A 27,722-nucleotide genomic window follows, 5' to 3' on the forward strand; every position below is an offset into this window, starting at 1 on the left:
GCTCTGCTGGACCCCGCTCAGAGAGCCCTCTACTGGGATGTCATGCAGGAGAACTATGAGACTGTGACCTCGCTGGGTAAGGGTTCCTGTCCCCTCGGTTCTTGGAAGGGGAAATGAAGAGAAAAGGTTTATGCCAGCCCCATGATGCCACCTCTACTCTGTCCTGTTTCAGCATCACCCCAATATGCCAGTGACACACACACACTACCACAGACCCTCCCCTACTGCAGAACACTTTGGGAACAGAGCACAGGAGCCGTATCGCACAGTGTCAAATAGCTCCTGTTTGCTCAAGTGAAACTGGGGATTAGGTCTGGCATAACTGTTCCATACCCCTAATCATTTTTGTTGCCCTTTTCTGAACCTTTTCCAATTCCAATATATCTTTTTTTGAGATGGGGCAACAACATCTGCATGCAGTATTCAAGATGTGGGTCTATCATGGATTTATTTGCTGTTTTTACAAATATGATATATTCTGTCGTATCTATCCCTTTCTTAATTATTTCGAACATTGCTTGCATGATATTTTGCAATATATTCCAAATAAGGTAATTAACGTGCAACATATGTGTCGTTGTTTGGGGTTTTAAGCTTTAAAAGGCTTGTGTGATTTTTAGCTCAGGGGGACAGTATTCCAATAGCTGTTGCCCCCTGCGCACTTTTAACTAAGAAAAGAGCCTCAGGCTGAGCTGATTCAAAATCAATTGTGTGGTTGTTTTCCACAACAGCTTCAAGAGATCCCTGTGATGGAATGTAAATGTCTTCTTCACACCTTCCCCTGCAGGAGAATGGCTGTTTGACCAGCTGTTTGCCTTGCTGTCTCTGAGGAACTGGTCTGTGGGTGTTCCCCAGAATTGTAACATTTTCAGTAATCTCATACTGTAAAATCTCATAACTTTACATACAGTGTTATTACACATTTTAACAGGAGGATAATATTCAGTAGATTATGCCTTTTCAAATGATACCTCACAAGCCATACTGTGTACAAAATTGATCATAATTTTCTAGAAGAGTGAACACAGGGGTATAGACTGACAGTGTCTGTGTGTGTGTTCCCAGCAGATATATGGGTATTTCAATCCCTCATAAGCACAGTGTTCGGCGTCTTCAAGGACCTGGGGAACTGGTCCTGGGAATTCACTGGTTTACCAAGTGTGACACTGTATGGAATTGTGAGACACTTTGGTATTAATAATAAAATAATAATATAATCTGATAAAATTGCAATGAATCGTGCTAGATATGCCATGTAAGGTGTCAGTAAAAATGTTATGATTTGCCAAGTATGATAATATTATTTCTATGTTTGTATGACCTTTGTGTTGTGAGTTATAGATATGTAGGGTATATCTGTATTTCCAGACTTGTGCAGTGTTTCTGGGTGACACCCCCAGACATATTGGGATCAACACTGCCTAGCCTGTTTGATGGCCCATTCAGGGTCATCACCTGTACAATGAGCCCATGGAAAGGACCAAGGGGATACACCTATTGAGTCAGCAAGACATGCCGGGGTATGCCTGTATACTGAGAACTCCAAGGCTTTTCCATGCCACGTGCTGTGAAGCTTGTGTTTGGGACACAGGAAGTACAGGCCACATGGCAAAAGGAATGTAAACGGCAGCTGCATCATCTCCATTTTATCTTCAATCCACCTTCCTACCTCTGGAGCACCTTCTCTACAAACTGAACCCTGGAACAAAGGACTGAATGACCCATCCAATCTGTGGATGTGATCCAGACAGACTTTCAAGCCAGCAACTCACCAATACTGCTAAGAACCTGATATATCCATTTTGGAATGTATCTGACTGCGTTCCCATTTAACTTCTTTCTGTCTTTCTTTCATTTAAACCTTTAGTTTAGATGCTAAAGGATTGGCTGGAAGGATGGAATTTTGGGTAATATCCAAACCTATACTGACCTGGTGATGTGGCTGAGCCTTTGGGGTCAGAGGAACACTTTGTTTATGTGAGCAGAGTTTTTAAATAACCTCTCACTGTATTGGACCTCGCTGCTGATTAGGAGTCAGAGAACTGGGATGCAATAAAGGGGGCCGTGTGATTTCTTTTTTCAGCTTCTCGATTACCCGCGTGGGGGATCAGAAGCACAGTTGGTGACTGGTCGGTGAGTTTAACTTCAGTGTTAACCAGCAGTTTTGGGAGCATCTGCTCTCCCTTTTTCAGCCTGCCCTGATCTTGGCATTTTCAGTGAGAACTGCCCCTGGCCCACCAGGTCACACTAAGCACTGAAGTTAAATTAATAGAATGTTTTTTTTATGACCAAGTCTTATGAAATCAACTGAACTCCTTTCTTTTCTTTCATCTGAGCAGGGTTTCTAGTTTTCCAGCGTGATGTTATCTCCCAGCTGGAACAAGGGGAAGACCCATGGGTCCCAGACCTCCAGGGTTCAAAGGAAAGAGAGATCCTGAGATCTCCCTGCACAGGTGAGGAAACATTAAACCACCTCAGAATCTGTAAGTGCCTGAAGGAAACATCTGGGATGCCCAACAAAGCCCTTGGGGAGGTCTCTCAGTTCATTATTGTCCCTAGCAGGGGTCATATCCTCAGGGTAAATATAGTTCATGGTTTCCTATAGCTCCTAGCAGACACCAGGCAGTAGCTTCCTCCCTTCCCCCTGCGTATTTGGATGGGATGTGAAGGCTGAATTCATCCCCCTCCTCTCTCCTATTTGGGGGAAGAGTTTGGGGGAGTTCAGCTCCTGATTTTTATTTGACCTGTCTTCAGCACTTGTTTTTGTTTGGTCTTCCCCTTTCCATCCCTGTTTGATGTTTCTGTCTCTGTCACAGCAGGTGATGCAATGGCATGTGAGAAAGAGGAGCAGAATTCTCAGCCTGAAAATGTTGAGCCAGTGGGTAAAAACAGAGCATTATTGCAAAGATTGAAAAGGAATGTGTCCAGGAGTCCTGAGCAGGGAAAATCCTGGGAGATTCAGCACAGACCAAAAACAGATCAAGGAAACCAGCCAGGGAAGAAAGTGGATAAATTTATTTCCTGTTGGGGAACTCAGAAGATCCTCATGGAAACCACAACACAGCAGGATATCCTCAGGCGAAAGAGAAAAAATACATGCAGTGAGCGTGGAAAAACCTTCTCTCACAGCTCAGCCCTTTCTGTACATCAGAGAATCCACACAGGGGACAGGCCCTATGAATGCACTGAGTGTGGGAAAACCTTCAATCGCAGTTTGCACCTTATTAGGCATCAAACAATCCACGGAGGAGAGAGCCCCTAGGAATGCCGTGAGTGTGGAAAATGCTTCACTAGCAGCTCAAACCTTATATTTAATTTACCCTGGTTCCTCAACTGTTGCTACAGCTCTACTACCCACCACTCCAAAGACTGAGAGAAATGGAGAGTTCAAACCATTGTCCTTTTAGTATCTTATTGTTCCTCTCTCTGTTTTTTGTGCTGGCCTTTCTATTCTATTACTTTCTGCCTTTGTTTAGTTGGTAACAGTTGGTTTCCATCACTCACGTTTGTTTGTTTAAATCTCTATCCGTTGTGAAATAAATTTTTTGCTTGTTCAATAACTGTACTCAAGTGCTGTGTGAGATACAGTAGCAATGGTCCACAGTAAAACTAGTAACCTGGGATACTTGGGGAAGAGAGGATCTGGGATTTCACCGGGTATCTGGTGATATGGGCTGGACCCCAGAGGGGGACACATTGAAGGAACTCAAGGGTTAATGTGGCTGCTGTAGCTCAGAGGAGGGTCCTTGAGTTCCAGCAGGCTGGTGAGTTTGGTCACTAACATCCAGCTGCCAAATGTAAAACTCCCTCTTCCTTGTGGCAGGTGGCAACAAGGAGACTCAGATCCTCAGCACCCTGAGAAGGGTCACAGTGTGTCTCTGTGTTGATCCACCTGTCAAATCCACACAGGGAAAGCTCCCGATAGCACAAAACTCTGCCCTATGAAATCATGGAACATGTGCTCTTCGCTCTGTGAAAGCATGTAAAGAATCCAAGCGCTGGAGGACAGGGTTTGGGTCCAGAATGCCCTAGACATATTGGAGGATTGGGCCAAAAGAAATCTGAGGAGGTTCAACAAGGAGAAGTGCAGAGTCCTACACTTAGGACGGATGAATCCTATGCACTGCCACAGACTGGGGACTGACTGAGTGAGGGGGGTTTGATAGCAGCCTTCAAGTACCTGAAAGAGCAGCAGTGTGGGCTTTCTCCTGGCCACTTTTGCTGGGCTGGGCAGGCAGCCTGGAGGCCTTTCTAGAAGAGAACTGGGAACGGAGTTAGAAAAACCAATGTGAAAACCAGAACCTCAGGTTTAGACTCATTTATTTATAATATTAAATCTTCAATTCTAGTGTCACAATCAATACAATTGCTTCAGCCTGATAGTTGCCCAAAGGGAAACTTAACGTCTCTCCAAGGGGAGTGGAGAGAAAACACTTTTCAGAGTCCAAGAGAGACAAGGCGGGTGAGGGTAAGAGCTTGCAGAGGACCAACCTCTGCTGGTGAAAGAGACAAGCTGTGGAGCTAACCCAGCACCCTTCTTCAGTTCTGTGTAGCCTGGAAGGTCGTCTCCTCCATAACCAGCAGTTAGAACATAAGAACAGCCACACTGAGTCAGACCAGTTCATCTAGCCCACTCTCCCGAAAGTGGCCAATGCCCGGCGCCCCAGAGGACCCCTGGGACCAACATGGATACAACACCACCACAAACAAGGTGAAAAGTCAATGCACATGGGAGAAGCATCTTGTGTTTCCATGGGCGGTAGGTTTGTAGAAATTTTGGTGGTGCCCAGAACCTGCCCAAACTCCGCCCCCCACCCGCCCAAGGTTCTGGGAGGGAGTTTGGGGTGTGGCTGGGGATGAGAGGTTTGGAGTGTGGGAGGGCTCAGGACTAGGGCAGAGGGTTGGGGTGTGGGGTGTTGGCTGTGTGGTGGGGCTGGGGATGAGGGGTTCATGATGCAGGAGGGGGCTCAGGGTTGGGGCAGACGGTTAGGGTGCAGGGGGGTGAGGGCTCTGGCTGGGGCTGGGAATGATGGGTTTGGGGTGTGGGAGAGGCTTAGTGCTAGAGCAGAGGGTAGGGGTGTGGGGGGTGAGGGCTTTGTCTGAGTCTGGGGGGTTTGGGGTGTTGGAGGCTCAGGGCTGGGGCAGAGGTTAGGGTGCAGGGGATGAGGGCTGTGTCTGGGATGGGGATAAGGTGTTTGGGGTGTGGGAGGGCTCAGGACTAGGGCAGAGGTTGGGGTGCTGGGGGGTGTGAGGGCTCTATCTGGGGCTGGAGATGAGGGGTTTGTGGTGTTGGAGGGCTCAGGGCTGAGGCAGAAGGTTGGGGTGTGTGGGGGATGAAGGCTCTGGCTGGAACTGGGGATGGGAGGTTTGGGGTGTGGGAGAGGCTCAGGGCTGGGGCAGAGGGTTGGGGTGGGGGGGGAATGAAGGCTCTGGCTGGGACTGGGGATGGGAGGTTTGGGGTGTGGGAGGAGCTCAGGGCTGGGGCAGAGGGGTGGGGTGGGGGGGGAATGAAGGCTCTGGCTGGGACTGGGGATGGGAGGTTTGGGGTGTGGGAGGGGCTCAGGGCTCGGGCAGAGGGTTGGGGTGTGCGGGGGGGGTGAAAGCTCTGACTGGGGGTGTGGGCTCTGGGGTGGGGCAGGGCTGGGGATGAGTTTGGGGTGCAGGCAGGCTGCTCCAGGACAAGGGCCAGAAAGGAGGACTCCCCCCAGCCCTTTCCCTGCTGGCAGCAGCAAGCTCTGGTGGAGGAACCCCTCATTCCCCCCCCCCCCCCAGCAGCACACTCACTCCCACCACTGTCACTGCAGGTGCTCCTAGGGCCCTTCTCAGGTCCAGGAATCTCCCTCACCTCCCCCATTATGGGTGCCGGGGGGTGCTGCATGCACCTCCTCCCCTGCTGTTGCCCCTGACTATAGCCTCACTGGGGGTGGGGGATGGGGCTGTCTCCTTGCCCAGCATGGGGCAGGAGTGGTGACTGCAGGGGGGGGCGCTGTGATGGTGGAGGGTCCCGCTGGAAAAGGGAAGGGTCTGAGGTGGAAGGGCAGGCTCAGAGTCAGTCTGCCCTGGCAGTGAGTTGGGAAGGGGGGCACTAGGACCCTGTGGCAGCAGTTGCTGCAGGGAGGCAGCATGGAGCTGCATGGAAGAGGCAGGGACGCTCTGCTCCATCCGGGGCCCAGGGACATGCATGGGGCCAGCAAGGGGGCCCGGGGGACACTCGGGGGAAGCACGGGGGGTGGCAGGTGGGGCCAGAGGGGAGACCCAGCCCCAAACTTTGGTGGAGCTGGGCCCCAGGGCTCTGAATATTGCTGGTGCCCGGGCACCACGTGGGTATATAACTCGCCGCCCATGTGTGTTTCATTCCTTATGTGCTAGTCCCATCATGTGGCCATTTCCTTTTCTTCCTTTCTGTTAAAAGCTTTGGTGTTTTGCACAGAAACATTATTTCCCCAGGAGAGACCCAGGAGTGGGGGCTGCATTCCAGTACCAAACAGTCACTGGAAGGGGGCAGACAAAGGCCTTTAGGACGAGGCGTCCGTCACTGTCAAAAGATCATCTCCCTCCTGCAGGTCACTGGCAGCCTGAATTTGTTCCTTATCCTCCCAGAGTCTGGGGGCTGGAATCAGCACTACCCAGCCCCTCCGTGTGTAGCAGGAACAAACACAAACCTGGTCTTTAACACAAGCTGTCCCCTTCCTCCTCAGGGAAGATTTTTCTGTGATTGAAGTTGAGCTTCAGTTCCCCTCTCCTAGGGCTGGGGCAGGTGTGGGGCCAGCTCCCAGTGAGATCTGTTTTCACCTTTGCCCCCTTTCAGTCACTCTGGGATGGTAACTCTGCCCCCAGCTCTCAGGCAGCTTCCAGCCCATCCACCCTGCTCACTAACTCTGTGGTCATGTGTCACTCTCTCTGCCAGCACACAGAGCCTGCAGGAAAGCTACTCCTACCAGATGCATTGGTGGTATAGTGGTGTGCGTAGATGCTTTCTAAGCACTTCATCTGGGTTTGATTCCCAGCCAATGCAATAATGGCTTTTCTCTTCTGTTGTTTCCTTGTCTGGAAGTGGTTTAATTTCAGTCACATTGTGTTACAATCACATTATCTATAGAATGAGACAATAAATGTGTCAAAGTCCAGCAGGTCATACAGGATGGAGGCACACAAGGGACTGGAATGTGTCATCTGAGAAAGACAGAACCCTTGGAAACCTGCATCTCCCATTCCCTGGCCTTGCGTGTTATGATTCCAGCTGTGTGAGCTGTTTGTAGGATGTTCCGGCATGAAGTTTTGAGTCAGTTTTTGCTCCTGCAGATTCCTTTGCTGTTACAATTATAATGACATGAACAAAAGGGAGGCACAATAAACATAACCCCCAAGTTGCAATACAGGTGGGGAAAGGGACGATCACGGTTAAGCCAAACACGTCAAAATAAAAATTAATACTACCTGTCTCTCTGAACACCTGTGATGAGCAAGATGGAGTTGGGACACCTGTTCTGCTTCAATCATTTATTGTCTCTCTGTTCTCTCCTTCTTCGCCCCCCAATTCCTCGTCTCCAATGTCTCTGCCTTTCTCCTCTTGCTCCTCTCCCTGCCCTTTCCAGGAACTCACACTCTACAGAATTTAGGACAAGCCAGAGCTCCCATGTTCTGCACATGAGCCTGTGTCAGAGGACGTGGGACCCCGGTCAGAACCAGTCACCAGATCAATATGACCCTTTATGGGCGACTTCTCTGCCTGCTCTGCAATTTACATCTCCCCTCTCCCCCCCCCTCCCCGCAAACAGGGTGGGGTACAGCTCTGACTGAGAGGCCTCACAGGAGAAATTTCAGCCAAAAGACAAATTTTTGTGAAATGTTGAGAAATGAAGAGCCTCCCAAATCCCCAGAACTCTAGTGTCACCCCCATGGCACCAGCACAGGGAACCCAGTGAGATGGGGTTACAGAATACAAGGGGGGAGGCAGCAGGGAGAGAGGTGACAGGGAGTCTCTCTTTTTCTTTCTCTCGTCACTTTCTGTTCTTCTCTTTCCTTCCAGGAACTGCAGTCACAGCAGGGAGGGGTTTGTCTCCGTGTCTGTCATGGAGGTGGTGGAAGTGATGGATTCTGTGACTTCCTGCAACCTCCGTGACTTCTGCAGTGGGCACAGTGGCTGACTCCAGGGCCACTCAATCAGCTGGCTCCAGGGACCGCCCAAGCAGCGGCCAATGCAGCTGGCCCTGGGACCACTTGACCAGTGGTCCCGAGGGCAGCAGGAGCAGCCACAGCTTGGTGGCCTCTGGCAGCACTTCTGGGGTGGCCAGAGCAGCAGCTGGCCCCCTGGGGCTCCCCCCTGCCCTAGCAGCAGCTGGAGTGGCAGCGACTCTCAGGGCTTCTCCCCTGGTAGCTGGTGCTCATTAGCCATCAAATAAATCAACACGCTTCCCCCTGCAAGTGGATTTAGCCCGGGACCCTCAGAGTCAGCAGCTGTTACGCCCCCACTGAGCTCTCTGGTCAGGTGTCCTAGTGCCGGGAGCCTCCGATGTAGATCCTAAAATAGCGTTTTTGCACCAGGGGGGCTGAAATTTTGGACCAGACATTGTAGCTCCACTGTTATTTTACTGAATTGGTTCAAAACAGCAAGTGTAGAAAGTCTCCTAAGTGCCAGGCTCTCTGCCATGGAAACAGCTGCCCCTGCTCTCCAGGAGTCTGTGCGTTTCACCCAGCAACGTACACACCTGCTCCGCACTGAAGGGGGGTCAGACAGTGACGGTAATGCAAATCTTCAGACTATTAACCCAGGTCCCTTTCTTTAACCCAGGACATGCCAGTCACCTGTTAGCCATGGTGTTATCTTCATCTTCAAATACCTCTCAGGACATTGAACAGAGGAAGTGAAACCCCCCTCCCCCGAATGGCTCCCTGTTGAGGCGTGTACCGGACCTGCCCCTGGAGACTGTCTGGTTTTATACTCTTAGAGCTTTTTCTCGTCAAACCCCTTATCCCAATCTCTGGGCCAACCTCCGCATTTCAGAGTTTAGAATTTACTCTCATCACCCTCCTATGGCACTTTCCATGTGACTGAGACAAAGCAAGTAGGGGAAGCTCCGTGGCTAATGAAAACCAACGCTCTGGGTGAGGCCTGAACTCACACCCACAGCTGTATTTCCCCCTGCATGAGCCACTATAGGTGCTTCTTAGACAAACTTGGGCTGTAGGTGGTTATGTGTGTCTGTGCTTCACCACTTTGGCTGCTCTGTGAAAAGCTGATGGTTCAAACAGAAGCTGGTGGGTTTTGTTTTGTTTTAAGCAATTAGAGTCTAGTACATTTTAACAGACAGAAAATGTCCTATTCTGGTCTAGCCCCATTTGACTCCTTCTGTCCAGCTTCTTCCTTCCCCCTCAGTGTCTTTCCTTCCCCATTGGGGACATGCAGAGATGAACCCCAGTCAGTCTGTGTCACAGAGAGTCTGTATCTCCTAAGGAATGTGGGTGAAGGATTCCAGCTGAATTAACGCTGCTCACCTGGGTTAGAAACATTTGTTTCTTTCGAGCAGATAGTGGGAAATGGGACATTAATTCAGACCCAGGAGGCAAGGCAGAGGCTTCATGCTCTTGATCTCCATGAAGGGAGAGAGGATCCCCAGGAAGGAACAGAGCTTCCTTTAGACTCAAGCTGGGTCTCCTGGAAGTTGGAAAAGACCCTTGGTCACTGAGGATCTCATGGGATCGTGCTGCTGCAGAGGCTCGAGAGTCCTGGGTGCGGGGAGGGTGTCACTGCACAGTCTGAAATGGAAGGGAGGACCCTGGAAGGGACGGGGAGGAACAGAAAATGGAGAGGAATGAAACAGAATAAACGCCTCTTCTCTCTCACATCCCCAACCCAGCAAGAACTGTTATCAGTGGGGAAACTCCCCACGATGAACGGCAGAGACCACAGAGACATTTGCCTCATGCTGAGAAGTAAGGTGACCAGACACCAAGTGTGAAAAATCAGAGAGTTTCACCAGATGCATTGGTGGTATAGTGGTGAGCATAGCTGCCTTCCACGCAGTTGACCTGGGTTCAATTCCCAGCCAATGCAATGATGTGATGATTTCTCCACTGGGAATTGGTTTAATTTCAGTCATGTTGTATCAGTTCATCAATGGAATGAGAGAATCAGTATCCCAACAGGTCATTAAACACCCAGTGGAGGAAGAAAGGGGTGGGACTATATAATGAGCAGTTGGAGTCATCCTGGTATTACAATGCTTGGTTTATTTAAAAAAAAATTCCTTTACTTCCCTCTCCCTTTTAGACTCGGAGCCTTTAAGGTCAGAAGGGACCAGTGTGATCATCTAGTCTGACCTGCTGCACCTTGCACGCCAAAAGACCCCACCCACCCACTCCTGTAATAGACCCCGGAGGGGAGGCAGCTCCGTGCTCTGCCCCTACCCCAGGCAGCACATGGAGGCCCTCTGCTCCCCTCCCCCAACGGGTGTGAAGAGATGTGCCAGCAGCACTAAGGTGGCTCCATGCCCACTCTACCTCCGTCCCTCCGTGCCGCTCCCAGAAGTGGCTGGCATGTCCCAGCATCCCCTGGGGTGGGGGGAGTGTCTCCACGTGCTGCCCCTGCCCGGGCACCGACTCTGCAGCTCCCATTGGCCAGGAACTGTAGCCAATGGGAGCTCTGGAGGCAGCGCCTGCAGAGAGCAGCACATGGAGATCCGCTGGCCCCACTCATCTAGGAGCTGCTGCCAGAGGGTTGTGTGTACCGGTCACTTTGGGAGCTGCACCACCCACCCACCCCCAGCGCAGAGCCCACACCCAAATTTCCTCCCAGTGCTTTGCTTGTCTTCCTTTCACCAGAACCATCCTTCTTCTCCTGGGCTGCAAGTAGCCATCCCTGGGAAGCCAAGAGGCAGGCACAGGATTCTGCCAGGTAAGTGTCCCCCAGCGCCGCGATGGACAGTGCGATGAAGGTAAGTCTTCCTGAGGCACAATGAACTGCAATGCAGCGAACCACTGGCCAGGCGGTCGGGGCGAAGGGCATTCACTGGAGGTACAAGCTTGTGAGTGACTCCTGAGCACAGGGCCCCTTCCCCTTTTAAGGACCTGCTCCTCATGGCCTGCGACTAGAGATGACTTGGCTGCATCTGGTGGGTCACACTCCACCTTGGGCAGTGTCCATGCTCTGGGTGTGTGATCGCTGCCTAATGAGAGTCCCAGACACTTTCTCTATCTAGGAGCTCTTCTGCTCTTTCAGCTGTTCAACCAGCCCCTTCATCCCACAAGCATTGCAGGAGGGAGCGGGAGGGGGAGGGGGAAAGCCACTTCACAGGCATTCAGAGAGGGAGAGGAGACAAAAATGGGAATGGGGGAAGTATAACAGACCTATTGAGCATAGAAATCACTGCTGCTCCTACAACAGCAGGGACAGGCCACTAGGAGCTGGGAAAAATTAAGCCATCATGTTTCTGCCTGGTTTTGAACCAGGGACCTTTTGCATGTTAGGCAAACATAATAACCACTACACTACAGAAACTCTGTTGCAAGGCTCTGCCCCTCCCTTCATAAGAACATAAGAACGGCCATACTGGGTCAGACCAAAGGTCCATCCATCCCCATATCCTATCTGCCAATAGTGGCCAATGCCAGGTACCCCAGAGGGACTGAACCTAACAGGTAATGATCAAGTGATCTCTCTCCTGCCATCCATCTCTACCCTCTGACAAACAGAGGCTAGGGACACCATTCCTTACTCATCCTGGCTAATAGCCATTAATGCACTTAACCTCCATTAATTTATCTGCAAAAAGAACAAGGAGAACATGTGGCACCATAAAGACTAACAAATGTATTTGAGCATAAGCTTTTGTGGGCTAAAACCCACTTCATCGGATGCATGCAGTTAAAAATACAGTAGGAAATATATATACACACAGAGAACATGAAAAAAATGGGTGTTGCCATACACACTATAACGAGAGTGATCAGTTAACGTGAGCGGTTATCAGCAGGAGAAAAAACCTGGTGTTGGGAGGAACAGGAGAAAGGACAAAGGAAGCAAGAGACGAAGAGAAAGAGGATCAGACAGTGGATGGAGCAAGAGGTGAAACAAAAAGGACAACCCCCAATGTCCCCAGTGATTCTAAGGGACAAAATCCAGGTGTGCAATAAAATTCTGCCTCCTTAAGCTCATGTTTTCCATGCCTAGAATTCAACTCTCACCAGATGGATCAGACTGAACAGCTTTCAAACCTCCAGGAGGCTCTTACCTTCTAAACAGGGACGGCTGTTTTCCAGTAAAATCACTGGAAGGGAAGGAGAAAACTCGAAAGAGGTTCCTCCTGGCGCTCACGTCTGTGAACCCGAATACTCTCTCAGTCCTCAAAGAGAGACCTGGAGAAGGAGACTTGCTGAAGCAAAGCCACAGGGGTCTCTGAGGTTTCCCTGGCCCCTCGCCCCTGTCCTGCCTGGCTGATGTCAGCATCTCTCTGTGAGGTCACCACCTCCCCACCACCTTGGACCAATAGGCTGAGGTCCTGCAAAAGGCCTTTGTGATGTCACTGCCACACCCCTCCCTTGCTGGGCCAATGTCCTGCCCCGGCCAGGCACTTTGGAGGTTTGAGCTACTCCCTGTGGATCACCCCACTCAAGGAGCGTTCGTTCTAGGCAGCAAGCTGGCTAGACAGGGAAACAGATGCTGCTCCCAAAGCTACACTCAGTTTTTCAGAAATTAGTCGACTTTATGGCCAGAAGAGACCATTAGAGCATCTAATCTGACCCCCTGCACATCACAGGCCTCCTGTAGGACACCATAGCTATTTTTGGGGCAAACACATTCCAGAAAGGCATCTAGTCTTCATGAAATGACATCAAGAGATGGAGAATCCATCACTTTCCTTGGTAACTTGTTCCTGTGGTGAATCATCCTCGGTGCTGAATATTTGTGCCTTAGTTGTAATATGAATTTGTCTCTTTTCACCTTCCAGCCACTGGGTCTTCTTATGCCTTTCTCTGCTATTTTAAAGAGTCCTTTAATATCCAATCTTTTCTCTCCATTAAGGCAGTTCAACACTTCAGTGAAGTCACCTTTCAATCTTCTTTTGATCAGCTAAACAGGTTGAGCTCTTTCAATAGCTCACTAGAAGGCATTTTCCTCCAGACCTCACAACATTTGGTGGCTCTTTCTGCCCCAGCTCCAATTTCACAACATCTTTTTCAAATGAGGACACCAAAGCTGAAGGCAGTATTCCAGTATCAGTCTCACTGATGCCGTGTCACCTCCTGTGATGTTACTGACATAATCTGTAACTGTATAGATCACCGTTGCGACCACTGTTCTATATTTGCAGCCAATATTGTAGAAAGGTGTCATGCAAGGGTTCTATGGAGAGGTTCTGATTGGTTGATTATAATGATGCTATCTCTAGATGTGTATCATTATTGTAGTTGACGTTATGAATATTGGCTCTATGCTGCCCGTATTTCAATCTTGTGCTCTGCTTCCGGTGTCAGTTCTGTCTAGCCTGCTTGATGGCCCATTAAGGACCATCAGCTCTACAATCGCCCCATTGAGAGAAGGCAGATACGCCTTGTGACTCAGCAAGGTAGCAGGGACCTGCCTATGGAGAGAACTCTAAGGTTTTTCTGTGCCACGTGCTGGATAGAGTGTCCTTGGGACAAAGAAAGCAAAGACCATATGGCAAGAGACTATAAAAGGCTGATGCCTTGTCTTCAATCCTGCTTCATACCTCTGGAGGGACTTTGCTACAAACTGAAGCTCTGTACAAATGACTGAATGACCCATCCTAGCTTTGAATAGACTCCAGAGACTTGATTTGAACCTGCAGTTTATTCCATCACTGTTACAAGCCTGAACCAAGAACTTTGCCATTACTGTATGTGAAGGGTTCAAATCCACATGCATTTTATATAACAACCTGGTCTATGGATTGTGCCAGTTCTTTTCCAGACTCAAAGTCCAGAGTATGGTCAAGGACCAGAGGCCTAGCAAATAGTGACCAGCTAAGAGAAAGCTGGGTAAACAGAAAGCCTTGCTTGCTAAGATAGGCCTGGTCAGCAAATTGCCAGGTGTTGGAGCTTAGAACTAAATGATTGTGTCTTATTCAGAATTGCAGACTGAACAAAGAATCCCTATTCCTATTGTGTTTGTTTCTTCTCTAGGGAGACATTCTTCCCACAGATCCAACCTTGAGTTTATGAAAAGTTGGCACGTCAGTATAAGATATGGCATCCTTCCACCTCCCTTCCACGGGACCAATGCCTGCCTTAAGACACACAGAAAACAATCTTTATTGCCATATACTTTCCCTCTTTCTTTGCTTTAACCCCTAGGAATGTACCTGTTGGACAATCAAAGGAGTTGCTCCATTCCTATGGATCCCAAATCAGAATTCAACATATATATTTTATACTAATAACATTTTATCAAAGTATTAATGAAATGTTAACTTGCTAACTTGAGACCATGGGTGGAGACATTATCTAATCTGTTAATCATTGGCTAATGTGCTATCTTGTCTTGCTGCAAAACCTGTCCTGGGGTGTGGAACTGCCTACCCCGTCACTTTACCCCGTGAATGGAAAATCTATATATTCTATTATAATTAATTAATTAACAGAGTCTCTGAGCCTAATAAGCCCACTCCGCCAGCACTGTGTGTAATAAACTCCTATTCTTGACCTCTACACGGTGTAGATTTGTGTCCTTCACAGACACCTGCTGAAGAAAGAGGAGATTCAGCATCCAGCTTGGCTGAATGTGTCTCCTCTCCCCACAGCTTGGTGATTTTTGAGGAAATGGAGAAGACTGCCTTTGCCTAGCTGTACATCGCTTGCAAAAGAAACAGGTCTTTTTGGTGACAAGTGTTGAAAGGAGCCATTAGACAAATGTGGAGACAGGAAAAATGCCCCCCAATTCAACTGGCATCTGTGGATGCTGAAGCCACACCACAGAGCGCTAAACACTATATGAGAACGGCTGGTGTCAGCAGAGTCTCTACCAAAGCCTTTTGCCACCAGCAGGGGCCTCTCTGTGCACAGAACTCCTGGTAGCGTGATGGCTGCAGGCAGTGGAGAACTCCATTTTGGCATCTCTTTTGTGGTGAACATCTGCAGTGGCTATTAAAAGGTCTCTAGACAGTGATCTTTGGGAAGAGCTGGCTGAAGAACCTTCCTACTAACCAGGAGAGCCTGGCTTGGCCTGCCAGTTCTTCCTTGCCGAACCTAGTGTGTCTGTTGGCTCCTTTTTTTGTATCTCTTTTCAGAAAAAGAAAAGATCTGTCAGCAGAATCCTTCTAAGTGCTTGTTCAAGACAGAGAGAGCCTTCCTTGCAGCTAAGTCTCGGTGCCATGGGGGATGCCTCACTGCAGCACCTCCTGCTGACCATCCTAGCAATTAGCTCTGGTTCACCGATGCACCTTCATCTAGTAGCATCTGGCCACCATCTGTTCTATCATTAGGGCCCATGTTGCTCTCAGGACTTCGGTGTCCTCTTATGGACACAGCCCTCTGGCTGTGCCCCACTCAGTTCTCTCCCCCCTGCTGGGTGGGGGGGGGGGGGTGTCCTCTACCCAGACACTTGCCTCAGTGGCCAGCCGCAGTCCAGGGTGTAGCCACCTGTGTCAGTGGCTACTGAGGCAAAAGGTGTGAACCTCCAACCCTGCCATCTGTTTCCCTGGACCATTTCCCAACAGGCCTAGAACCTTCCTCCACCTTTGTATCAGGGCCTTAGTCTGCCAGGAGGTCGCTCATGCACCTATTACCCCAGCACTGCTCTGATCATGGTGCCCTCCCTGCGCCTGCGCCTGCCTGCCTTCCTTCCTTCACAGCAGCCAATCCTCCCTCCTCAAACTCTAAGGAGTGACTAACTCTTGCTGTGCTGAGCAGCTCTTTATATATGGGCTGCTCCAGCAAGCCTTCTCCTGATTGGCTCTCCCAATAAGCCCTTTCTTGATAGGCTGGGTTCTGCACAGCCTATTCAAGGCTGCCTTAATCTTTCTCCTGCTTGTTTGGGGCAGACAGCCCACCACACGTGGAAAGTGGCAAATGAGAAGTCTGGAGCTGAAGGAAAGGTTACCATGACTCAGAACTGAGCCGAGGTTGCTGCGACTGAAACACAGATCACTAACCATTATATGATCACAGTGACTGGTGGGAGAGGCACATGTTAGAAGCCCTCTGTCTACTCAGCTGTGGCTTTCTGTGCACAGAGAGCCAGACACCTCAAGGTCTGCAAGTCTTGAGGGAAATGGGGAATGTCTGTACTTTAGAATTTGCGGGTGTTGACTTGAACCATGAAATGAAACAGTTGCAAATACTTTCTTCAGGCAGGCACCATGGCTTAGCTGGCTAAAGCACCTGTCTAGTAAACAGGAGATCCTGGGTTCAACTCCCGGTGGTGCCTTAGTGTATGGCTTTTGTCTCCTCTGCTCACATTTTCCTGTGTCTTCCTAGGAAACAGAAGAGGCCTCCCTTGGTATCCAAGCCATTGCTTGCTAAGGAAAAGGCTTCTTTGGAGAGAAGCATTGGAAACAATCAAATTACAAACCTGGAGTTGATGAAAACGCTGCTATGACTGACATTGGCATGGCGGTTGCTTCGACTGCAATTGCTGCAACACGAGAGCCTGCGCCACACATCCTTGTGATTCCCTGGAGATGTTCACACACAGATGTCATGTCACCTTCCTTTTGATTGTCATTGATGAAAAATGGAGCGGTTGGGAGAAAAGTCCCAGAGAGTCGCACCGTGGCTAAGCTGGGTGACTCACCTGCCAGGTAAAGTGGAGTTAGGGATGCAGCTCCCAGTAGTGCCTTAACAAATGTGTCTGCTCTTCCCACCTTTTGGTGAAGCTTTTGCGGAAACAGAGAAGACTGCCTCTGCCTTGCAATGCAAATGCTTGCAAAAGAAACCAGTTGTTTTTCTGACAAGTGTCAGAAGGAGGCACATAAGAAATGTGGAGACAAGGAAAAGGTCATCGTAACTCCACTTGCATCCATGGCTCTTGAGGCCAGAACGCAGAGCACTAAGCACTGTACGACCACAGCAAAATCTCAACTTTACACCTTATTACACTAGGCAGTTGTTAGGTCAAGCAATTTTCTCATCCTACTGGATGTTACCCTCCTTAATACATAGAATTCCCCCTAAAACCTGGATTACTGTCCTCAGATGAGCTTCATTTTCTCAGGATTCCTGCTGCTTCCAGCATAGGTGGGGGAGGAGAAAGGCAAAAACATGATGCCACAGTCTCCTATTTTATATCCTTCGTTCAAGTGTCTAGAAGACACTTGCCCAGACGTGTCCGGGTGGGCTCTGCTGAGTCACTAGGTTGGGGAATCCTCCTGGTGTGGTCTTGTGCAACTGAGTCATAGACTTGAGCAGTCCCCACAGTGTTGTGTTTGGGCATCTGTCACTGAACTGGAAATCCCTTAATTACAATTCCTCTGCTGATTCATGGCTGTTGAACACCCTCCTCGGCAGGGGTCACTAGCAAAATTATAGCCTATTTCAGTAACAACCATACAGCAAAATGCATAACTTCACACACCCTCATGCTATACATATTTGGACAGAATAACCGATTTCAGCGGATCATGACTTTTCATATGACAACTTACATGGAATGGTTGGTAGGACATATCACAGCCATATAGGAATGATGACTATGTGAGCTACAGGGAGCTATTTTGAAGTACATCATGTCACAAAAGCCTCTAGAGACTGGCCTTTGGGGAGAGCTGGCTGAAGAGCCTTCTGAGTAACTGAGAGATCCAGGCTTGGCCCTGCCAGTTTGTGCTTGCGAACTAAACTTGTCCGTTGGGCTCCCTTTTATGTGTCTCTTTCACAGAAACAGAGCAGAAGTTCTTGGCCAATCCTTGAAAGTGCTTGTTCAAGACACAGAGAGCCTCTGTGCTGGGGCAGGGGCAGGGGTGCAGGAGGTGGTCGGGGGTGGAGGTGCTTACCTCGGGCAGCACAGCTCCCAAAGTGACTGGCACACACTCCCCTCCGGCAGTGGCTCCTAGGCAGTGGGATACGGGGGCGGGTCAGCTGTGGCGTTTGCACTCAGGGCTGCAGGGATATGCCGGCCACTTCCAGGAGCAGTGTGGCAGGGAGGGGGCAGAGTGGGCAGGGAGCCGCCTTAGCGCTGCTGGCACATCTCCGTGTGTCCCTTGGGGAGGCATCAGGTCTCTGTGGGCTGCCTGGGGCAGGGGCAGTGGCCAAGGGGGCTCGGGCCACCCCTTTGCCTCCTCTCTCCAGGCTCCCAGCCCATCTTGCCAGCCGACAGGGATTTTAGGGTGCAGCAGCGCAGGGAGCAGGAAGGGCGAACCACAGCGGCTGCCTCCCCCACATGCAGGAAAATGGCTTGACCTGCTGGCCCCACGGACTAAGGCACCAGGCCTCCAGCTTGCCCCATTCGACCCAATGGGTTGGTCTTGTGGCCAGAATTATTTGCAGTCGGGATTTCCCCCAACAGTGCCCCACAGGGGTCCAGGGTCAGCTCCAGCACAGGCCACACAGGAAGGCTTAATGCTCGAACTGCAGTGCATGCTGGGCAGGCTCTAGGCCAGGCTCCCCAGGGCAGGAGAGAAGAAGAAGACTGGGCCCCTGGAGGGGCAGGCTGGGGCTCCCTGGATCCCATTTGCTCACAGCCAGTGCCCTGCCCCCACTCCCATGTCATTAATGGTGCCCCCAGGTCAGCCAGAATGGAGCAGCGGTTTTCACTGCACCAAATCCACTTACGGCTTACAGGCAACTCCCAACCCCCCCACAGCCCACCATGTCGGCCAGAAAGGAGCCCACTCAGCCTCGCCATTGCTGCTTTTCCGTCCCCCCAGAACTCCACTTCTCCTGGGCTGCAAGGAGCCATCCCTGGGAAGCCAAGAGGCAGGCACAGGATTCTGCCTCCCAGCAGCCAACCGCGCCTCCTCAGGCTTTGCAGAACGAATGGTGATGCTCTACTAACCCCATTTAGCCGTAATGATGTGCTTAGCTTCTGCCCTGCCTTCCTCAGCTCGACTTTCCTCTTTTGCCCCATTCCTGCCTCACTTCCTCCTTTGGCAAGTCACGCAGAGGAGGCCAGCAGGAAGAGCCGGCCTCCACCAGCCAACCTCCAACAGCAGAGGAGGCCAAGCCACAAGCCTCCAAAAGGTGACACGCCGCACTCCTCTAGGTTCTCCAGCCTGATGCCAAGGTGCTTTCTCCACTGCTGTCAGCACCCTCTGTCATGCGGGGGTTGGAGTTATCCCAGGGACAGGCCAATAGGAGAAGGAGGAGGCCTTCCTGAACAGCAAGGGGATCTGGCAAAAGGAAGCCAGCATGTTTCTACCTGGTTTTGAACCAGGGACTTTTTGCGTGTTAGGCAACCATGATAACCACTACATTACAGAAACTCCATCTGCTTGGTTGTTGCTCACCCTCACACAGACCGATGGACAAACCTGGAGAAAGTGGTGGCAGCCCTTCGATGGGTCAGCTGGCAGAGCAGAGGACTGGAGCAGGCACTCAGGAAGTCGTCCTTACGTCGTCCTTGTGACTCCAGCTTGAGGGAGAGCTGCTTTTTCTTCCCCTTGCTGACAAAGAGCAAGAGAAGAATGAAAGGTCAGGTGGGCCAACTCGGTGCAGAAGCCCATGCTGCCTTTTCCTGCTGCATAGCCTGAAATGAGGGACTCGTGGCAGTTAAAGGAACTGCTGCAGTTTCACAAAACATCCCACCCGTGCACAAAGGGGGATAGAAGAGCCTGTTAGTCTAGCACGCTCCCAACTGAACTACTTCAGCAGCTGCTCGGTTTCTTTTTGGCCTCCTGCTTTTCTGTCTGCAATGTTGTTGTCAGCTGTGGCACAGAAAAAGGACGTCATTGCGAGCGGCCCATGAAGACAAGATTCACTTTTGCCTTCCTTGCTCAGCTTGACTTGCTTCCTCGCCCTATTCCTGCCTTAGTTCCTGTGTTACCTGAAGGCGACGGGGGCCAGCAGTACCAGGAGGAAGTTGGGCAGCTAGACCCTGGTGGCAGAAGTCCTGCCGCCACTTGCCACCCCACTCTCTTCTCCCAGCGTCACATATTGGCCACCAGGGACTTGGGGCCCAGCAGCGCAACGGAAGGCAGTGGACAGAGCCACCCTCGCCTTGAAGCTCCGGCTCATTAAACCACATCTTCAGTCGCTGATGGCCAATGAGAGACTGACATCGCTTGCTATTTTAGCACTTGGAAATGCCATTGGCCAATCTTTGGATCTCTGTAATGCTGTGCTTCAGTTCATGGGGGAAAGGTGAGAGAAGCGACCTTTGAACAAAGGGCCTGGGGTTAACATCCTAACGCTGTCTCCAACTGTCACACTATTTAATACCGGCCCACCCTGTGCTGGTGACAGTTCCATTTCTAGATGTTAGTACATTTCACTTACTGTCAAAATAAAAAAGTTTCTATATGCTTAAAGAAAATGCATTTGTTTTATTTGCTTATATATGGCATGAATAAATACAGGTTTACAGAACCTAGCCTGCAAATTTATCATCTTATATGACAGAGAAAATCATGCATCGAAATTGTGCGTCAAAATCATGAGCTGAGCTACAAATGCAATGAAAAATAAGATATTCAGAATTTTAACATCTGCATGGGGTGGGGGGGACCGAAGACACGTCTTGCCTGGGAGAGGCACTTGGGGTAGGGGAGGCCCTGTCACGGAAAGCAGGAGTTAGTGTCACACGCCTATTTCCAGGCCATAATCTGTGGGCGCCCTGCTCTGGGGGAGGGATCGCGACAGCCCAGACTCAGGGCTGGAACAGGCCCCGGATTGAGGGGGTGGCTGCAGGGTTTGCAGAGCTCTGATGTCTCAGACAATGTGTCTCTCCCAAAGCCTCAGATCTGCGTCCCCAGAAGGCTCCTGCGCTGCCTCCGCTCCTCTCACAGTCTATAGCAAGGAGCAGCAGCAAGGGTCAGGGATGAGACATAGGCACTAGGTGGGTGGCCGAGGCTTCAGGAGCCCAGAGTGTTTGCCTGTCTGGGGCATTTTGGCTGAGACCTCAGGGACACATTGTGAGGCAGAATCCCAGGCATCTGTATGGAAGGACGTAAGGACGTAGGAACGGCCAGACTGGGTCAGACTGGGTCCATCTAGCCAGTATCCTGTCTTCCCATAGCGGCCAAAGCCAGGTGCCCCAGAGGGAATGAACAGAACAGGGAATCGCCAAGTGACCCATCCCCTGTCGCCTATTCCCAGCTCCTGGCAAACAGAGACTAGGGACACCATCCCTGCCCATCCTGGCTCAGAGCATGTCCTCCATGAATCGATTTAGCTCTTTTTTTGAACCCTGTTATAGTCTTGGCCTTCACAACCTCCTCTGGCAAGGAGTTCTGCAGGTTGATTGTGCGTTGTGTGAAAAAATACTTCCTTTTGTTTGTTTTAAACGGGCTGCCTATTCATTTCGTTTGGTGACCCCTAGTTCTTGTGTTATGAGAAGGAATAAGTAACACTCCTTATTTACTTTCCCCACACCAGTCATGATTTTATAGACCTCTAGCATATTTCCCCTTAGTCAGCTTTTCTCCAAGCTGAAAAGTCCCAGTCTTATTATTCTCTCCTCATATGGCAGACACTCCATACCCGTTTCTGAACCTTTAACAATTCCAATACATCTTTTTTAAGATGGAGCGACCATATCTGCATGCAGTATTCAAGATATGGGCGTACCATGGATTTATACAGTGGCAATAAGATTTTCTCTCTTATTCTCTATCCCTTTCTTCATGATTCCCAACATTCTGTTCGCTTTTTGCCTGCCACTGCCCATTGAGTGGATGTTTGCAGAGAACTATCCACAGTGACTCCAAGATCTCTCACTTGAGTTGGAACAGCTATTTTACATCCCATTGTTTTATCTGTAGAGTTGGGATTATGTTTGCCAATGTGCATCACTTTGTATTTATCAACATTGAATTTCATCTGCTATTTTGTTGCCCTTTCACCTAGTTTTGTGAAATCTCTTTTTAGCTCCTCCCAGTCTGCTTTGGACTTAACTATCCTCTGTAGTTTTGGATCATCCGCACATTTTGTCACCTCGCTGTTCAGCAGGTCGTTTATGAAGATGTTGACTAGTCCCAGTACAGGCACCACTAGTTACCCGTTTGCATCCTGAAAACTGTCCATTTATTCCTACCCTTTGTTTCCTGGCTTTTAACCAGTTATTGATCCACGTGAGGACCTTCCAGAAGTGAACGTAAGCTGGTACATTCTGGTATGAGGTCCTGGCAAGAGCGGGTACGCTGTGCCAGCCCGTCCTGGCTTCCCCAGGCTGGTGATTTAAAGGGCCCAGGGCTCCCTGCAGCCTCCCAAGCCCCTCTGGCGGAGCCCCGGGGAGCAAATCACTGCCCTGGAACGCTGCTCTCTCCCGCGCTACGAACACAGAGCAGGGGCGGCGGGAGCTTCCTTACAGTGGGGGGGGGTCACTATTGTCTGAACTGTGGCACTCCCATGAAAACCCTTCCCCAAGGACCCACACTCACACCACCTCTCCCCCTGAGGCCACACCCACAGAATGCCTCTCCCCCCCCCCAAGACTCCCCCTTTCCCCCCTCCATCATTTGTCCTAACAGCCAGTTAAGAGTGGTGGGGCCACGGCCCTCTAAACCCCCTGTTCCAGCACCCCTGACACAGAGCTCAGCAGCAGCAGTGTGTGTGTGCGTGTGACAGAGGCTGCTGTGCTGAGCTGAGCCAGTGAGGGAAGCGGGGGCTGATGTTGGGGCTGCCCCCTCCCCCTGCCTCAGGCCTGGCTGCTTGCAGCAGCTGTCTGAACATAGAGACAGTGTGCGACACACTCCCTCTCCCCACACACACACTCCCTCTCCCCACACACACACAGTCTCTGCCCCGCCACGCACACTGCAGTTGAAAAGCAGCTGGCAATCCAGTAAGTTGCCCGTGGAACGGTGGGATAGAGAAACCTGCATCATGTGATGCTGTACCAGCCCATGAGGCATTGCAAACCCTTCCCAAAGCACCCTGCAGCCAGTTGCACAGCTACCCACAGTGCACTGCTCTCTGTGGCCATCCAAGATTCTAGCCTGGATGTGCTCTGGTGACACAAAGGGCATAGTGTGGACATGCAACAGCTGTTTAATTAAAACACTTGAAAGCCACATTACCCAATAGTGTAGACACAGCTTGAGAGTGAGACAAGACCCAGCTCCCTTGAAACTAAAGAACCACAACTTTCTCCATAGTTGGCAGGATTCAAACCTGCACAGGGAGACCCCAATGGATTTCTAGTCCATCCCCTTAACCACTCAGCCACAACTACTTGGTTGAGAAGGGTCTCTCACTGCACTCTAGTTCTGTTCTCACTGAGTGATCAATTCCAGTTGTTTCCTCAGACCAGCTTCCACAACACACACACTGCTGTGCCATTGTGTAAGTGTGTCCAGGGCTGAACTGCAAGAATTCCTGCTCATTTCCCTTCTGGCTGGAGCATGATTAGAGTGTGTTTGTGGTCAATGACGTTGCTGTAGATTGTTGTCCATTTCCTGCCTTGATCATTCAGACAGTCCCTTTCCTGCCATATCCCCAGCACAGCAGTGATTGCAATAGCAGGGGGCAGGTTTTCTCTGGGGCAATGAGATTTCTTAGGGGGTTGGTAGCTCCTTTCTTTCCTCACCCTGGAGTAAACTCAGCTTTTTATTCCATCCTTGATGTTTCATGGAATAACAACAGACGACCAAGGAAAGAGGTGGACAGGGCGGGTCTCAGGGGAGGGGCAGAGAGGTGGGGACGGTGGGCAGGGCGGGTCTCAGGGGAGGAGGTAGAGAGGTGGGGGCGGTGGGCAGGGGGGGTCACAGGGAGGGCAGACAGGTGGGGGCGGTGGGCAGGGCGGGTCTCAGGAGGGGCAGAGAAGTGGGGGCAGGGGCAGGGCGGGTCTCAGGGGAGGGGCAGAGAGGTGGGGGCGGGGGGCAGGGCGGGGGTCGGGGGGGGGGGCCGAGCGGGGGTGGCGGCGGGCCGGCGGGGGGGTCGGGGGTGGAGAGGCACAAGGAGGCCTTCAGGGAGGAGAGGAGCGAGCGGAAGGTGGACCAGCAGGCCTCAGCCACAGTTGAAGAGCGGGCGTGGGAAGTGGTCAAATGGGAGTGAGGGCGGAGCACAGGTGGGGCCTCAGAGAGAGGAGAATGAGTCAAGGGGGTGGAGTGGGCAGGGCCACCCAGAGGATTCAGGGGGCCTGGGGCAAAACAATTTTGGGGGCCCCTTCCATAAAAAAAAGTTGCAGTACTCTAGAATCCTGTATTCACATGGGGGCCCTGCAGAGTCTGGGGCAAATTGCCCCCCCTTTCTCCCCTCTGGGTGGCCCTGCCCTCAGCCTCTCCTCGTAAGTCCCCTGCCCCCTAATCATTTTTGTTGCCCTCCCCTAGACTCTCTCCAACTTATTTCTGTAGTGGGGGGGTGAAAACTGGACGCAATGCTCCAGATGTGGCCTCACCAGTGCCGAATAGAAGGGAATAATCACTTCCCTCGATCTGCCGGCAATGCTCGTACTAATCCAGCCAATACGGCCAGGTACCCATATTGAATGCAGACCCAGCAATATTTGATAAATTGGTTACTGTCCATTCAGGAGGTTATTTCCCACCTATTCATAAATAATGAAGATGCTCTAAGCAGAGGGGAGAGAGCTGTCCCGTCCGTGTAGTTAATCCATCTCCCCGAGAGGTGGTAGCTATGTCATTGGGGGAAGCTATGTGGGTGGGTGTGCAAGCTATGGTGTTTACATGGATCTATAAGTTTAATCAAACCCCATTTTTAAAAGCACTGTGGTCTGGGAACATAACGGGAGATTGCTGAGGCAGGGCCTGTCCTTCAAAATCTTTAAGAGCTCTGACTTACCTACACAGCAGTCATGCGGGTATAGCTCAGTGGTAGAGTGTTTGACTGCAGTTCAAGTGGTCCTTGGTTCAAATCCAAGTGCCCCCTTACAAACCTCTTCCTTCAACAAAAATAATGGCATTTCCATTATGTTCAGGAATTGCATTGAATAGGGATCCCTGACATGAGTAAAAACACTCAATGTTTTCCTATGCAAATGCATAAAAACCTCGCAAACATGTCCCTCCACTGAAATCAGTTCCAATCCTCTAAAGGATTAAAGAATCCTTATTGAGGTTGCAGGAAAAAACCATCCCAATGTGTAGAAAGAATAGTAAATATGGCAGGCGACAAGCTTGGCTTAACAGTGAAATCCTTGCTGATCTTAAACACAAAAAAGAAGCTTACAAGAAGTGGAAGACTGGACAAATGACCAGGGAGGAGTATAAAAATATTGCTCAGGCATGCAGGAGTGAAATCAGGAAGGCCAAATCACACTTTGAGTTGCATCTAGCAAGAGATGTTAAGAGTAAAAAGAAGGGTTTCTTCAGGTATGTTAGTAACATGAAGGAAGTCAAGGAAAGTGTGGGCCCCTTACTGAATGAGGGAGGTAACTTAGTGGACAGAGGATGTGGAGAAAGCTAGTGTACTCAATGCTTTTTTTTGCCTCTGTCTTCACAAACAAGGTCAGCTCCCAGACAGCTGCACTGGGCAGCACAGTATGGGGAGAAGGTGACCAACCCTCTGTGGAGAAAGAAGTGGTTCAGGACTGTTTAGAAAAACTGGACGAGCACAAGTCCATGGGGCTGGATGCGCTGCATCCAAGGGTGCTAAAGGAGTTGGCGGATGTGATTGCAGAGCCATTGGCCATTATCTTTGAAAACTCATTGCGATTGGGGGAGGTCCCGGATGACTGGAAAAGGTTATTGTAGTGCCCATCTTTAAAAAAGGGAAGGAGGAGGATCTGGGAACTACAGGTCAGTCAGCCTCACCTCAGTCCAAGGAAAAATTATGGAGCAGGTCCTCAAGGAATCAATTCTGAAGCACTTAGAGGAGAGGAAAGTGATCAGGAACAGTCAGCATGGATTCACCAAGGGCAAGTCATGTCTGACTAACCTAATTGCCTTCTATGAGGAGATAACTGGGGCTGTGGATGAGGGGAAAGCAGTGGATGTGTTATCCCTTGACTTTAGCAAAGCTTTTGATACAGTCTCCACAGTATTCTTGCCAGCAAGCTAAAGAAGTATGGGCTGGATGAATGGACGGTAAGGTGGATAGAAAACTGGCTAGATCTTCGGGCTCAACGGGTAGTGATCAACGGCTCCATGTCTAGCTGGCAGCCGGTATCAAGTGGAGTGTCCCAAGGGTCGGTGCTGGGGCCGGTTTTGTTCAATATCTTCATTAATGATTAGGAGGATGGTGTGGACTGCACCCTCAGCAAGTTTGCAGATGACACTAAACTGGGAGGAGTGGTAGATACGCTGGAGGGTAGGGATAGGATACAGAGGGACCTAGACAAATTACAGGACTGGGCCAAAAGAAACCTGATGAGGTTCAACAAGGACAAATGCAGAGTCCTGCACTTAGGACGGAAGAATCCCATTCACTGCTACAGACTAGGGACTGAATGGCTAGACAGCAGTTCTGCAGAAAAGGACCAAGAGGTTACAGTAGACGAGAAGCTGGCTATGAGTCAACAGTGTGCCCTTGTTGCCAAGAAGGCTAATAGCATTCTGGGCTGTATAATTAGGGGCATTGCCAGCAGATCGAGGGATGTGATCGTTCCCCTCTATTAGACATTGGTGAGGCCTCATCTGGATACTGTCTCCAGTTTTGGGCCCCACGCTACAAGAAGGATGTGGAAAAATTGGAAAGAGTCCAGCGGAGGGCAACAAAAAATGATTAGGGGGCTGGAGCACATGACCTATGAGGAGAGGCTGAGGAACTGGACTTGTTTAGTCTGTGGAAGAGAAGAATGAGGGGGGATTTGATAGCTGCTTTCAACTACCTGATAGGGGGTTCCAAAGAGGATGGATCTAGACTGTTCTCAGAGGTACCTGATGACAGAACAAGGAGTAATGGTCTCAAGTTGCAGTGGGGGAGGTTTAGGTTGGACATTAGGAAAAACTTTTTCACTCAGAGAGTGGTGAAGCACTGCAATGGGTTACCTAGGGAGGTGGTGGAATCTCCTTCCTTAGAGGTTTTTAAGCTCAGGCTTGACAAAGCCCTGGCTGGTATCATTTAGTTGGGGATTGGTCCTGCTTTGAGCAGTAGGTTGGAGTAGATGACCTCGTGAAGTCCCTTCCAACCCTGATATTCTATGATTCTATGATTAGATGCTCTAATGGTCTCTTCTGGCCATAATTTCTGAAAAACTGAGTGCAGCATTGGGAGCAGCGTCTGATGTTTCCCTGTCTAGCCGGCTTGCTGCCTAGAACGAACGCTCCTTGAGTGGGGTGATCCCCAGGGAGTAGCTCAAACCGGCAAAGTGCCTGGCCAGGGGCAGGACATTAGCCCAGCAAGGGAGGGGTGCGGCAGTGACATCACAAAGGCCTTTTGCAGGACCTCAGCCTATTGGTCCAAGGTGGTGGGGAGGTGGTGACCTCACAGAGAGATGCTGACATCAGCCAGGCAGGAGAGGGGCGAGGGGCCAGGGAGACCTCAGAGACCCCTGTGGCTTTGCTCCAGCAAGTCTCCTTCTCCAGGTCTCTCTCTGAGGACTGAGAGAGTATTCGGGTTCACGGACGTGAGCGCCAGGAGGAACCTCTTTCGAGTTTTCTCCTTCCCTTTCAGTGATTTTACTAGAAAACAGCCGTCCCTGTTTAGAAGGTAAGAGCCTCCTGGAGGTTTGAAACCTGTTCAGTCTGATCCATCTAGTGACAGTTGAATTCTAG

The 27,722-nt window shown here is 50.5% G+C and overlaps 4 non-coding genes across 4 annotated transcripts; 3 read left to right on the plus strand and 1 right to left on the minus strand.

Annotated features, from left to right (window-relative positions):
• Positions 1-9,982: 9,982 nt before the first annotated feature.
• TRNAG-UCC lies at positions 9,983-10,054 on the plus strand. The gene has a single exon. It is a non-coding gene; the product is annotated as a tRNA-Gly (tRNA).
• A 1,370-nt stretch (positions 10,055-11,424) lies between these two features.
• Positions 11,425-11,497, minus strand: TRNAV-AAC. The gene has a single exon. It is a non-coding gene; the product is annotated as a tRNA-Val (tRNA).
• A 4,813-nt stretch (positions 11,498-16,310) lies between these two features.
• On the plus strand, positions 16,311-16,384 carry TRNAT-AGU. The gene has a single exon. It is a non-coding gene; the product is annotated as a tRNA-Thr (tRNA).
• Positions 16,385-24,864: 8,480 nt separating this feature from the next.
• TRNAC-GCA lies at positions 24,865-24,936 on the plus strand. The gene has a single exon. It is a non-coding gene; the product is annotated as a tRNA-Cys (tRNA).
• Positions 24,937-27,722: the final 2,786 nt, after the last annotated feature.

Source organism: Mauremys reevesii, linkage group 14, assembly GCF_016161935.1.
Source record: "Mauremys reevesii isolate NIE-2019 linkage group 14, ASM1616193v1, whole genome shotgun sequence".
NCBI lineage: Eukaryota > Metazoa > Chordata > Testudines > Geoemydidae > Mauremys > Mauremys reevesii.